Source organism: Notamacropus eugenii, chromosome 5 (assembly GCF_028372415.1).
Source record: "Notamacropus eugenii isolate mMacEug1 chromosome 5, mMacEug1.pri_v2, whole genome shotgun sequence".
Taxonomy (NCBI): domain Eukaryota; kingdom Metazoa; phylum Chordata; class Mammalia; order Diprotodontia; family Macropodidae; genus Notamacropus; species Notamacropus eugenii.
Window position 1 is genome coordinate 61,147,355 of NC_092876.1, and position 12,548 is coordinate 61,159,902.

The window sequence follows — 12,548 nt, forward strand, 5'->3', positions numbered from 1 at the left end:
AAAGCTCCATAAATGCTGCTGCTGCTGCTGCTGCTGCTGCTTACCTCAGTTAGTTATGTGTCTTCAAACCTGAATTTCCTAAACAGCCATATCAGTCCCTCTGCCAGGTTCTCTTTTTTCCAAATCAGAATCACTTCTGGTTGTGCCTTCACAATTTCATTTTTACAAGTTCCCAGGATCTTTGGGACAATTTTCTGAGCAATTATTAAGTCACTGGATCTTCTATATATCCTTTCTTTGAGCCCTCTGAAGTCAGCTCCCCCAAAGTAGACGGTACTTGTTTTTCAAATCCATCCTTCCTCTCCAGCTCCAAGTATTACTCAAGATATGTAGTCCTGGATAAAACACTGAAGATCTTGGAGACACATGGGGGATTTTCAGCATAACTATTAACTGAAGGTAAGAGGACCAGATAAGAAAGACAGTTCTGAGAAGTGAATAATTAACTAAGATGATATCTGAAAATTAAGTTGGAAATTCTAGACCAAAGCTTGAAATTAAGCAAAGATAGGCTCTTAGACATGGAAGAAGTATACCTAAAAAGAGCTATTAAAACAGATCTGCCTCGAAACTTGAAAACCTCATTGAAAGAGACTTAAACTAAAAAAGGAGAAAAACCCCACACTCGTACATCAACAAAACCTTGCACCTTGGTGCTGCATTTTCAGGATGTAAAGGAGTGCCAAGAACTAAGAAGAATGTCAGCAATAAAAACCTATAGTTTAAAATCTCTATTTACAAGGGCAAAAAATAAACATACCAAATAACCAGAGATCCAAATGTAACAAAGCCAATTTTGCTATCACTGCGACCTGAGGCTTGGAGGGATGAGGCTCAGAGTCAGAATATGATTCTGGACGTATATAACTCATTCAAAAGAAACTGTACAGATTCAAAAGCGTGGAAAGTTTAAATAAAATAATACATTAAGATATAGGGGGCTTGTGTACGTGTTTCATGGGGGAAGACCTGGGGCCATGGCAGTGGCCAGGAAGGAGGACTAGGGCTCTGAAGGGCCAAAGCGCGACCGGGGAGGGGCAGGTGCGGTGGCCTTTGAGTGCAACATCTGTCTGGAGACAGCGCGGGAGGCGGTCGTCGGTACGTGCGGTCACCTGTACTGCTGGCCTTGTCTCCACCAGTGGCTAGAGACTCAGCCTGAAAGACAAGAGTGCCCTGTTTGTAAGGCTGGAATAAGCTGGGAGAAGATTGTCCCACTCTACGGTAGACGAAGCCAGAAACATCAGGACCCTAGATTGAAAACACCACCACATCCACAGGGCCAAAGGCCTGCTCCTGAAAGCAGAGGGGGATTCCATACATATGGTGATGCTGGAGGCTTCCACCTTTCTTTTGGCGTTGGCGCCTTTCCCTTTTGTTTTTTCACAACTGTTTTCAACACCCATGAGCCTTTCTATTGGGCCCCAGGTATAGACTTGGGACCCAGACGTTCAAGCTCCAGCTGGCAGCACTCCCTCTTTCTGCTCCTCGCCATCTTCTTCTTTTCTTGGCTGCTCAGTGTCTGAGCTGCCCCCTCTTAGGGCCCTCCCCAAACCAGAGGGATAATCAGTATTGGGGGACCCCGAACCCTTTTTTCTAGGTCTCTGTTCTCTTCTGACTGAGGCCAGACACAGCCTCCCCTAACCCCATCCCTCAAAGTGTGAGAGAGAGGGAACTAGCTGAGTACTGAGTGGGAAAGCTGGAAAGCCTTTTCTTTTCTGGTTGCTAAGCTCAGACACACAGCTTCACTCCCAGCTTGGTGGGAGGGGGTGAGGAGATGGATTAAGGGGACTGTCTACTTTCTCTCTACTTTTTCCCAAGCCCCCTCTTTGGAAGGAAGAGGAAGTGCTATCTTTAATTCTCCCCACTTTTTATTTAATTTTCCCCTCCATGCCTAGGATGGGTTCTGTCTCCCTACCCTCATCTCCACCCTCACCCCATAATTTGTAAGGAATTCAATAAAAAAAAACTGAAAAGAAAGATATGATGCTAGGAGGAAATCCAAGAATTTGAAGAGGAGAGAATATCTGGTCATGGGTCAATGGATCTGGAGAAGGGGAAGCAATACTGTTGTAGAAATGTACCACAAACCAGCTGGTTATAATGGAGGAATTAAATAATTTGGGAAACAGAGAATGCCCTTAGTATAGACATATGTTATTGTAGTAATACCCAATATCTCATGAAGCATGGTCTTTTCATGTCCTCAACAATCTTGAGCTGGCATTTCCTTTTGTTCTCTTCTCTGCGGTCTGAAAACCATTATTCTTGCTGAAGAACAAGTAAGACCAGAAGACAAAGAGCTCTCCTGGTTTCTCATGTTCGTTTTAATTCTTCTAAGCAACATGACTAATGTGAAAATGTGTGTTTAATAGGAATGTACGTGCAGAACCCATGTAAGATTGCATGCCATTGTAGGAAGGGAGGGGGAGGGAGGAGAGAAAATTTGGAACTTATGGAAGTGATTCATGAAAGTGAAAACAAATAAACAAATTTGGGGGGGAGGGAAGGAAGAATGTTGACCTGAAAATAAAACTGAATTTCAAAAAACAACTAAGGGAAAATAAGTACTGTAGTCGTTGACTAAGAAGAGAGGCTACAGGAGAATGGAGGAGGTAAAGGGAGGGATTAAAACTGGGAGAAAGAATGGGGAAAATACCAATGATGAGAGCTCTCATGGGGAAGAACCATTTTCTATAAAAGCAGATGCATACTTCACTATAAATATTACCTGCAGGAATTTGGTACTTAAAGAGTTCACTCATCATGCCTTAGAATAAGGGGAATAAGAGCTTCTGGGGGCAAATGACACCCAGAAAGGTGGGAAGGCATGGCCCCAGGGAATACATTTCATGATAAATAGGAAAAAAGTGACCACAGAAAGAAATGTTTAATGTACAAAGTTTAGTAATAAAATAATGTGCAATCAGGGACATGGGACAATTCCTACCAAAGTGAAAATGTTGAGTTATCTGTAGGAACTGGAATGTATAAGAGTGATGCACAAGTGAGGGAAAAAAAAGGCCAGGGGTAAGTTCTAAAAAAGAAGACAGGTTCAAATCTTACTCCATCACTTACCAACTAAAATGCCTTAGGCAAAGCACTTCTCTATCTAAGGATCCTGTACATCTATGGATGTAAGTCTCATCTGTGAAGTGAAATTCAAGTCTTTTTCAGCTCTAAATCTTATGACCTAATAAACAAGTAACAACATAAAAAGATACCACAGCTTAGCACAGCTCCTAACACATAGTAGATACTTAATAAATGCTTACTGACTGACATTATCAAGGGCACATGGTACTAGGAGAAGAGATGGGCCAGCCATGCAGTGAAAGGAAAAGAGAACAAACATGGTTAGCTCAAGGATCTGAGTGGCATTTGTAAAATATTAAATGACAAGTACCAAGTTTATTTCTTATTTTTATCTACAGTCTATTCCACTGAGCTACTTTTCTCTTTTTATAACCAGTATTAGACTATTTAGTACTAGCTGGAACTAATCAAACAATTATTTCCCTTGAGATTCAAGATCTTTTTATTCTTCCAAGTGAAATCTGCTATTTAGTCTAGTCCTATAAAGTATCTCTTTGGTAATCAGACGTGGAAGAAAAACAAATAAACATGTATTGAGCACCTACTATGTGCCAGGTACCGTGATAAACTCTTTACAAACATTATCTCATTTAATCAGACTGGTATAGAATGAAATCTGTACATTAAATAGTATCAGCATTTTTATTTTGTCAAAGGCCAAGCCATAATCACTGCATATCACTTTAGTTAAACACATTCTTTATTAAAACTGTTTATAATTTCTTATCTATACAGGTAATTCATATGCCTTAGGAGGCTGAATCCCAGGTATTTTATACATCCTACAGTAAGTTATTTTGAATGAAACCTATCTTTCTAGGTCCTCCTAGATTTAGTTGCTATTGTGTAGAAATCTGATTTTTATGGGTTTATTTTATATCCTGCTACTTTACTGAAACCATTAATTACCTGAATTGAGTTTATTTGCTGATTCCCTGAGATTTGCTAAATAAGTCATCATGTTATTAACAAACAGGAACAATTTAGTCTCCTCCTTGCTCTTCAATTCTTTCTCTTATCAACTTCTATGAGAATTTGTATCTGATTCTGAACTGTATCAAATAAAGACATTTTAGAACCAAATCAAATAAAAAGGAAAGGGGATATCCTTGTTTTACTCCTGAATTTACTATTTTCCCCTGCTGAACACACTACTACTAGTTTCAGATATATTCTTTTGACTGCATTTTTTAAAATGAAAATTCCTGCACTTTGAGTGATTTTTAGACTAAGTGCTATATTTTGTCAAGATTTTTCCATATTTAATAGAATCATGATGTCTGACATTTTTACCTTAAATATCATCACACTAATTTAGTTTTCCTAGCATTCCTAATATAAAATTCAACGTGATCATAGTGAATAATGTTTTTTTAACATGTTGCTGTAGAATTTTTGTCAGGCTTTTTTGTATGTAATTGCTATTAATCGATTTTAATAATCAATCTGTGGTTCTCTTTCTTCCCTGGCTATCAGAACTATATGTTGTCTCATAAAAAGAATGGCAGATTTTTTTTCTTAATTTGAGAGTAACAGTATAGTCAAGTATAAACTGTTCTTTAGAAATATGACAGAATTCTTTGGCAAATCCATGTGGACCAAGGGTTTCCTCCCTCCCTTTCTGATAGTTCTTCTGCACCTATTTCAAACTGTATTTCTGAAGCTGAATTAAGATATCTATTTAGTATTGTGCTAATCTGGATTTTTAAAAAATTTTTAAGTAATTCTTTCCCTTAAATTCTTAAATGACATATAACCAGAGTAGCGTCTCATCATTTCTTTTATTTTTTCTCTATTATGATTTCACATTGTTCATTTTTTTAATATTAACTTGCTTTCTTTGTCAGAAAAAATGTAGAAATTATGAAAACATGGAAACCAAGTTTTCAAACCTCCTTAAAATCCTTCCAGATGAGAAATTCCAGGAATTTAGGAAGCTGGAGACCAGAAAGATTCAGTGACTTTTCCTCAGTCACACAGCTAGTTAAGTGACAATCAAGATTGGAACTCAAAGCCTCTGATGGCACATTCCAGAGTTCCACTAAATCTTCTATGCAATGTCTTTGGACAGGTGTGATGACTATTAAAATCAAGCTTTAAAATAAACCAGCCATAGAAACAGAATGTTCAACATTTTGTGACACAATGATTCAACATGTATCACAAAATGTTTTTCATTTAGATTACTTTTTTAAATTGAGTTATAGTCAGCAAAGGATACACCTAGTTTTCCTGAATTTTTTTTTATGCATGAATTTTTAAATTCCATGCCCTTTAGCACACGGTCTACTTTTGTGAAGTTACTATGTGGCACTGAGAAATACATACACACATGTACACAGACAATTTTTTTGTATTCATTGTTCTCATTCAGAAGTCAACCTCTTCATACAGCTCTAATTTTCTAAAAGTTTGTTCAGTTCCCTTTTAATTGTTTGATTTGCCCAATCCTGAGAGAGGAATATTAAAGTTTCCTATTATTGTTTTACTATATCTTTTAGCAATTTAGTTAACCCTTCATGAATTCAGATACTATGACATTTGGTGCCTAAGTTTAACATTCATATGGTTTCACTGTATATAGCACTTCTAAGCAAGGTACAGTTTCCCTCAACAGTGCAAACTTTTGCCCTCATTTTTGCTTTGATAGCATGATTACCATGTGAAACAAGCAAACTGGGAAAACAATAAGCACAACGACTACAACTATGTAAATGGAAAGAACAAGAAAACCAAAACAACTGAAACTAAATACTGTGGAATAAGAACAGCCAAGTCCGACCTCAAAGAAGAGATGAACACGCACCTCCCTCCCTTCTTTGGAGTAATGGGGGACAACGCATGGAAAACACATGCATTATGTCAAGACTTGTCTGATGGCAATTTTTCTGAACTTTGTTTTTCTGTGTTTCTTTGTTAAAACACATAGCTTTCTAAGGCAGGTGAAGGGGACAGACTAGAAAATGTATGTGATATAAAAACAAAATATATCAATTTGAAACTTTAAAATCTATGTAACAATAACCTAGAAGAAGGCTTTCTATGGAGGATTTCTGAAAGGACATGGCCAAGGACCACACAGGGATGGTTCCCATTTGCCCTGTAGAAGGAGGACACTCAATGATGAGATTACAAATCCACTGATACACTGTGTACCCCTTCATCCATGGATCTAGTGATCTAGCATGATGAGGAATAACTTCAGTCACCAAAACACAGAGATTCTAGAAAGAGCTCTAGAAAATTAGATTATAACAAATATCTTGTTGGAAAAGTGTTTTCTAAAAACTTCATAAATTACCCCTATTCCCCTAGGATGCCACCCTTCAACGGTACATATGCAGACCAAAACCATCACATGGCAGAAGCCAGTAAAAGAACACTGAATGATGGATAAAGAAGCAGGCAGACCATGGTTTTCTGACAGATAATGCTATCATAACACAAGCAATAAGAAAACCTGAAGGGATATTTCATTCTTTAGAAAAAATCCTCACAGAAGAGAGGAGAAAAAATTAAATTTACATCTTTAACTAGTTATATGAAAACACAGTATTAAGCCAAATAACAGCACAGCAGGACAGTGAGTTCCATCACAATGACATTTTCAGGGATATGGATGGCTCAGAGGAGCTAATGCCTGGTACAATTCAAACACCAGTTCAGATCACTGTCAACCACGTGATGTGTGCTTGACTGCTTTAATGGGGATTGTTTATAATCTGTTACTATTACTGCAAAACAATGCCAGTGCAATGTTACAAATGGTTTGTCTAGAGTACTTATTAAGGTCCAATATGTATATATGGGGCCTTAAGTCCATACATGCAATAGAGCAGCACTTCTTAAACTATAGGTCTTGACCCCATATGGGGTCGAAAAAAATCAGCAACAGTAAAAAGTTTCTGAACACACAATGACCAAAATTAATTAAAAATCAAACTCATAACGAATCTAAAGTATTTCTGGCAGTGCTTGCCCAAGTTACATCACACAACTTCGCTGTAACCTCGACTCTGAACAAAATGAATGTGTGCTTTGCAATGCACATGCTGTCCTGCCACGCAACGCCAACAAGTGCTGCCCAAACATGAAAAGGGTCGAGAGTGGAACCAATTTTAGAAGCATTGCCAAACAGAGAGAGAACATACCTAACTATTAGGAAAAGAAGAGTCAAGAATGGGCCTGGCTTTTTAGTATTCCCAAAATTTTCTACATGTAATAGAAGTAAATAGGCCTGGGATTCACTGAATCATGTGTAAAATTAACCTGCAGAGTTGTGAGAAGATACTGTATAAATGTGAGCTATAAAAATCACTGTTAAGAAGAATACTCCACTAACATTAAAACCATGATATTTTAAAATATCATTTGATAGCATAAAAAGTGTGGTATAGCTATTAGAAAAGCTGGCCTTGGAGCAAGTTCAACCTGTATCACAAGCTGAGTGACTTGGGAAGCCCAAGTCCCTTAACCTCTAAGTGCCCCAGGTAACTCTCCGCTATAAACCTAAACTGTAAATGAGTTAGAAATCTGCAGACCACACAAGTCTTCCACACCAATGGAATCAGAGATCCTCACCAACACACATACACACACACACACACATATACACATACACACACACACACACACACACACACACAGACACGAAGTTTCTACATAGTAAACCCGTTTCATACTGATTTAGAAATGACAGTCCTAGTCTGACACACTGGCACTGAGAACTGGTCTTATCATGAAAAGAATCACAATATGCACCAACTCAGAAATGCTAGGCTCTCTTAAAACACACACACTGAAGTAATGGTTGAGGCTTTTTTTAATGTTTTGAGCATATTGCTACAACCGTACAAAATCTATGTTAGAAAAGTGATGGCAAGAGTGAATTTTCTAACTACAGAAACGTCCACACTAATATCATCTCTTGAATGAAAAAACACAGCCGTGGGAGGATTCCCCTTGTCTGTGTCCAAGGAGGCTGATTTCATAGCAGAAGAACAAATGCTGTGCTCCCCTCCATTTCAAGAAGGAGGAGAAGGAGGAGGGTAGCAGAAGAATACCACAGGGTAGAAACTGATGAGCAAGCCAAGAGTCTCCATGGGATAAATTAGCAGGGGCAGGTACAGGGTACAGAAGTAGAGATCTTCGGTGATTCTAGTAATTCTGGGCTCAAAAACTCATCCAGCAATCAAAAGAATTTAACCTCCATTTCTTCTATGTGGCTGATGAAAAAAATGAAAAAGCAAAAAAAGACAATAGGAATCAAAGCTTGATATCCCCACCCAAAGGCTCGAAGCCCACACCCAAGAGAGAGCTTTTAAGTACACCAGGCCTAAAGCAACCTTCTGAATTCTATTCAGGAAAACAAGGATTCTACTGGCAAAGGCAATTATGTTTCTAGGTGACATAATGGTAAGGAGACCAAGTGCTGATCAAAACTTTCCTACCACTGAAAAGAACCCTGTGGAGGCATGTTTTATTTTAATGATACTTGTACAGCTGACAAATGTGATTTTTCCCCCCAGAGATTTACTATTCTCAGCAGCAAGTAAGAGGTTATCCTGTTGCCATTAGCCATAGGTAAAGAGAGTAAGCTAGAAGAAATAAAATCAAACCACAGAGACAGAATAAGCCAAGGCCAAAACCAGGAAAATTCCTACTCACAAGACACGTGACAAATGTCTGATTTATGATTTTTAAAACATCACTTCAAAGTTGCAATTGCTTTATCACATATATGAACTTTAAAATTGGGCAGTTTTCAGAAAGAATACTCTAAAAGAAACCATACTATTAAAAGGAAATCATACTACTAAAAAAAAAAGCGTTCTCTCTCTCTCTCTCTCTCTCTCTGTCTCTCTCTCTCTCCCCCTACCTCTCTCTCTCTCACCGCGCCCCCCCCCCCCCCAGACGGTGACTAAAGTGCTCAACTTAGAATGAGGAATACCTGAGTTCAACCGTGACCTTAAAAGCTTACTAGCTGTGTCAACTTGGGCAAATCACTCATGTCTGTCTGCCCCAGTTTCCTCCTCTGAAAAATGGGGATAAGAATACCTCCCTTCCAGGATTGTTGTGAGGATAAAAGGTGACAATATTTGTAAAGTGCTCTGCAAACCTTAAAGTAATATACAAATGCTAGCTGTTACTATCATCAATCTACGTTAAAGTAACAGAATCTCATTAGAAAGTACACTGAGATAAGTATCTTTTGTCATCTGCTCATCCCTCATCTCATAGATGAGGTGGCCAAGGCAAGAGGCCAAATACTCTGCCCAAGGTCTCTTACCTTACTTCTCACCATACCAGAGGCCCTTGAAAGCTATGGGTCCTGAATTTGGTCCTGTAAACTTGTTTTCAAAATATTTTGATAGCTAGTTCAATATAACTGGTTTCCTTTGTAATCCTATGTACTTTATTTGATGCATCTAAAAACATGAAAACAAACAGGGGTCCATCAGCTTCACCAGATGGTCAAATGGGATCATAGGGATTCACAAGACCTGCTTTAAGCAAGCATTATTTTGGGCTGAAAAGTTTCCAAAAAGAATTAGGGAAAGAGTCATTGGACAGATACACAGACAACTCTTAGTGCAGGAAGTGCAACACAGTATCTTGGGAAAGCACTCGGAATTCCACTCTATTCCTGGCTGTAACCACGATCTACTCTGGACCTCCATTTTCTCACTTCTAAGATGGGAATATGACTACAATGGGTGTGGACACCACATGTGGTGAGAAAAGGCTTTGAATCCTGAAGATACCATTTAATGTATGTAGGTGCATACACACTTCACAGACAATACAAGCAAACTCACAAAGAATTAGTGATTTCTTTCCAATATGGACACATGCTCTGCCAAATGCATCTTTACCTTAGTAACTAAATCCCAAGGAGCTGCCTGAGGCACAAAACTGGAATGACTTGCCATGGTGTAATGGTAATTTAAATGGGAAGATCTTTCCCATTTATTAACAGGCCTATGTGACCTACTTAAATCACATGGAAGCCTAAGTCACATGTGGTGGGAGGAGCTTGCTGAACAGGTAGAATGGGAAGGGCAGGGCAGAGCTGAGAGGAAGTTATTGAACAGCAGTTAGGGCAGAGAGAGAGAGAGAGAGAGAGAGGAGAGAGAGAGGACACAGGCAAGCAGGCCCAGCTAGGCACCTGAGTGTATGTATGTTTGTTTGTTTGTGGGAAAGGGTTGGGAGGAGGGCGGGAGAATGCTTAGAAAAGGCTTTGTCCCAGGCAGTGATAATCCGTATTGACTTCTTGGCTACTATGGCGGATCTGGCTTTCTAGTGTCTGAATAAATGTTTTTCTTCCACCTCCTATATGGAAAGTTTGTTATACTTTGCAATTCATAGTTGCCCTCAGTGCTGTGACACATAGTCATCTGACTAGAGAGTGTCTAAGCCTAGATTTGAACTGGTCATCCAGAAGGTCTCACACTCAGCCTATTATACTACCAGGCCCACTCCTTCCCTGTGCTGCATGTATCTGTGTACATATATACATACACACATACACATACATATATACATACACACAGAGTGAGATATAGTTGACTCAAAGGAAAAAAGAAAGATGCATGGACTACACTGTATATATGCATAGACTATACACCATATTACCGAAGGTGACCTTAGAACACAAGTTGAACCTTTCAACATAGGATCACAGGCTTAGAACGCGAAGGACCTTAGAGGTCCAACCACCTCACTTTACATAAAAAAACTGAAGTCAGGAGACATTAGATGATTAAGTTTTTAAGTGGCACAGCTGGGATATGAACCCAGGGCCTTGAACTCTAAGAATATTACAAAATGACAAAGGAGAGGTGGTCTGCATGCAAAGATCCATCAGCACTGATGCATGAAAGGCTAATTATTTTTAACCTTAGTTATTCCCTTTCCAATACATATAAAAGGTCTGAGAAACTACTGACAAAACTTAATTTTAAATGTGCATTCCATTTTCATTTATAGATTTTATTCATCCAAAAGAAACTCAAATCTCCCACTATCAAAGAAATTGCAGGCTGAATGAACACCCACATTCACAATATAATAATAATTCATAATATAATTAACACAGATATTCAAATGCAAATATACTAATATAATAATGTCTATTTTCTTTAAGACTTTCTTAGAGCGGCAGATTCAAAGTTAACCATTTCATTTTGAGATCATTCCTGCACTTTAAACATTGCTGTGGTTCCCAGTAGTACTAGGCGTTTTGATTTTTAAACCAACATATTCATGTTAACATGAAAACTTCAAGGCCCAAGTTATTAAATAGAAGACTGCAATATAAATTAGACATATTTGAATTTCAGTCAGATACTCAGCTTGCTACACATAAAAGAAAATCCAATTAATTCTTTCTTCATTCTAAATGAGCAAAATTTGGTAATAAATGAGGTCAAAGCAGCTTTCAATTCTCTGCAGGATGATTATCCTAAGGGCAGATGGTGCACAGTCTTGCTTACAAGATCTTAGGGTGTCATTATTCAAGGTAATATAGCTCTTACTATAGTACTGATAACTTTATTCCTTTTCCTTTTCCCTCTCCACCCCTACAGGACACAGATAGTGTTCTCAATGAGAGGAGCAGCATAAGGAGGCCTTTCAGACTCCTAGAGAATCAGGCCATCACAATTTAGTTTAAAATCCGTTACGTAGTTAATTCTCAAATTAGGCAGGGCCATATTCAAATGCAAGAACATAAATGCATTCCAGAGTAAAAGAATATTTTGAGTCACCCTGGATTATCTTGCTATCATTCCTTTCCATTGGTAAAGCTCAGCAATGGCTGATTCCTTGCCATGTTACATTATAAATAACTCTGGAACAAGGATAAAGTACTTTGCGGTAGGGGCTGTGTATAACAGCTTACAAAAAACGAAAATGGGGAAACAGTATAGCAGAAAATAGATACAGACCAATATCTCACACCATATACCAAGATAAGTGAAAATGGGTACACTATTTAAACTAAAGGGTGATACCATAAACAAATTAGGAAGGACAAGGAATAGTTTACCTGTCAGATCTATGGAGAAGGGAAGAATTTATGACCAAACAAGAGATAGAAAGCATTACAAGATATAAAATGGATAAATTTGATTATATTACATTAAAAAGCTTTTGTACAAACAAAACTAATGCAATCAAGATTAGAAGGAACACTTACATGAACTGATGCTGAGTGAAAGGAGCAGAACCAGGGGAACTCTGTACACAGCCACAACCACAGTGTGAAAGGAATTTTTCTGGTAGACTTAGTACTTCGTTGCAATGCAAGAACTTAAAAAATTCCCAATGGACTCTTGAGGCAAAATGCCTTCCACATCCAGAGAAAGAACTATGGAATTCGATCGCAGAATGAAGCAGACCATTTTCTTTTGTATTATGTTTTGTTTTGTTTTATGATTTCTCCCATTCATTTT

The 12,548-nt window shown here is 38.3% G+C and overlaps 1 protein-coding gene and 1 pseudogene across 11 annotated transcripts in view; one reads left to right on the forward strand and one right to left on the reverse strand.

The window, feature by feature from the left end:
* EIF4G3 (eukaryotic translation initiation factor 4 gamma 3) overlaps nt 1-12,548 on the reverse strand; it is a 386,245-nt gene that overhangs the window by 312,963 nt on the left and 60,734 nt on the right. The gene's annotated exons all lie outside the window — the stretch shown is intronic.
* On the forward strand, nt 978-1,652 carry LOC140504358 (E3 ubiquitin-protein ligase RNF5 pseudogene; annotated as a pseudogene).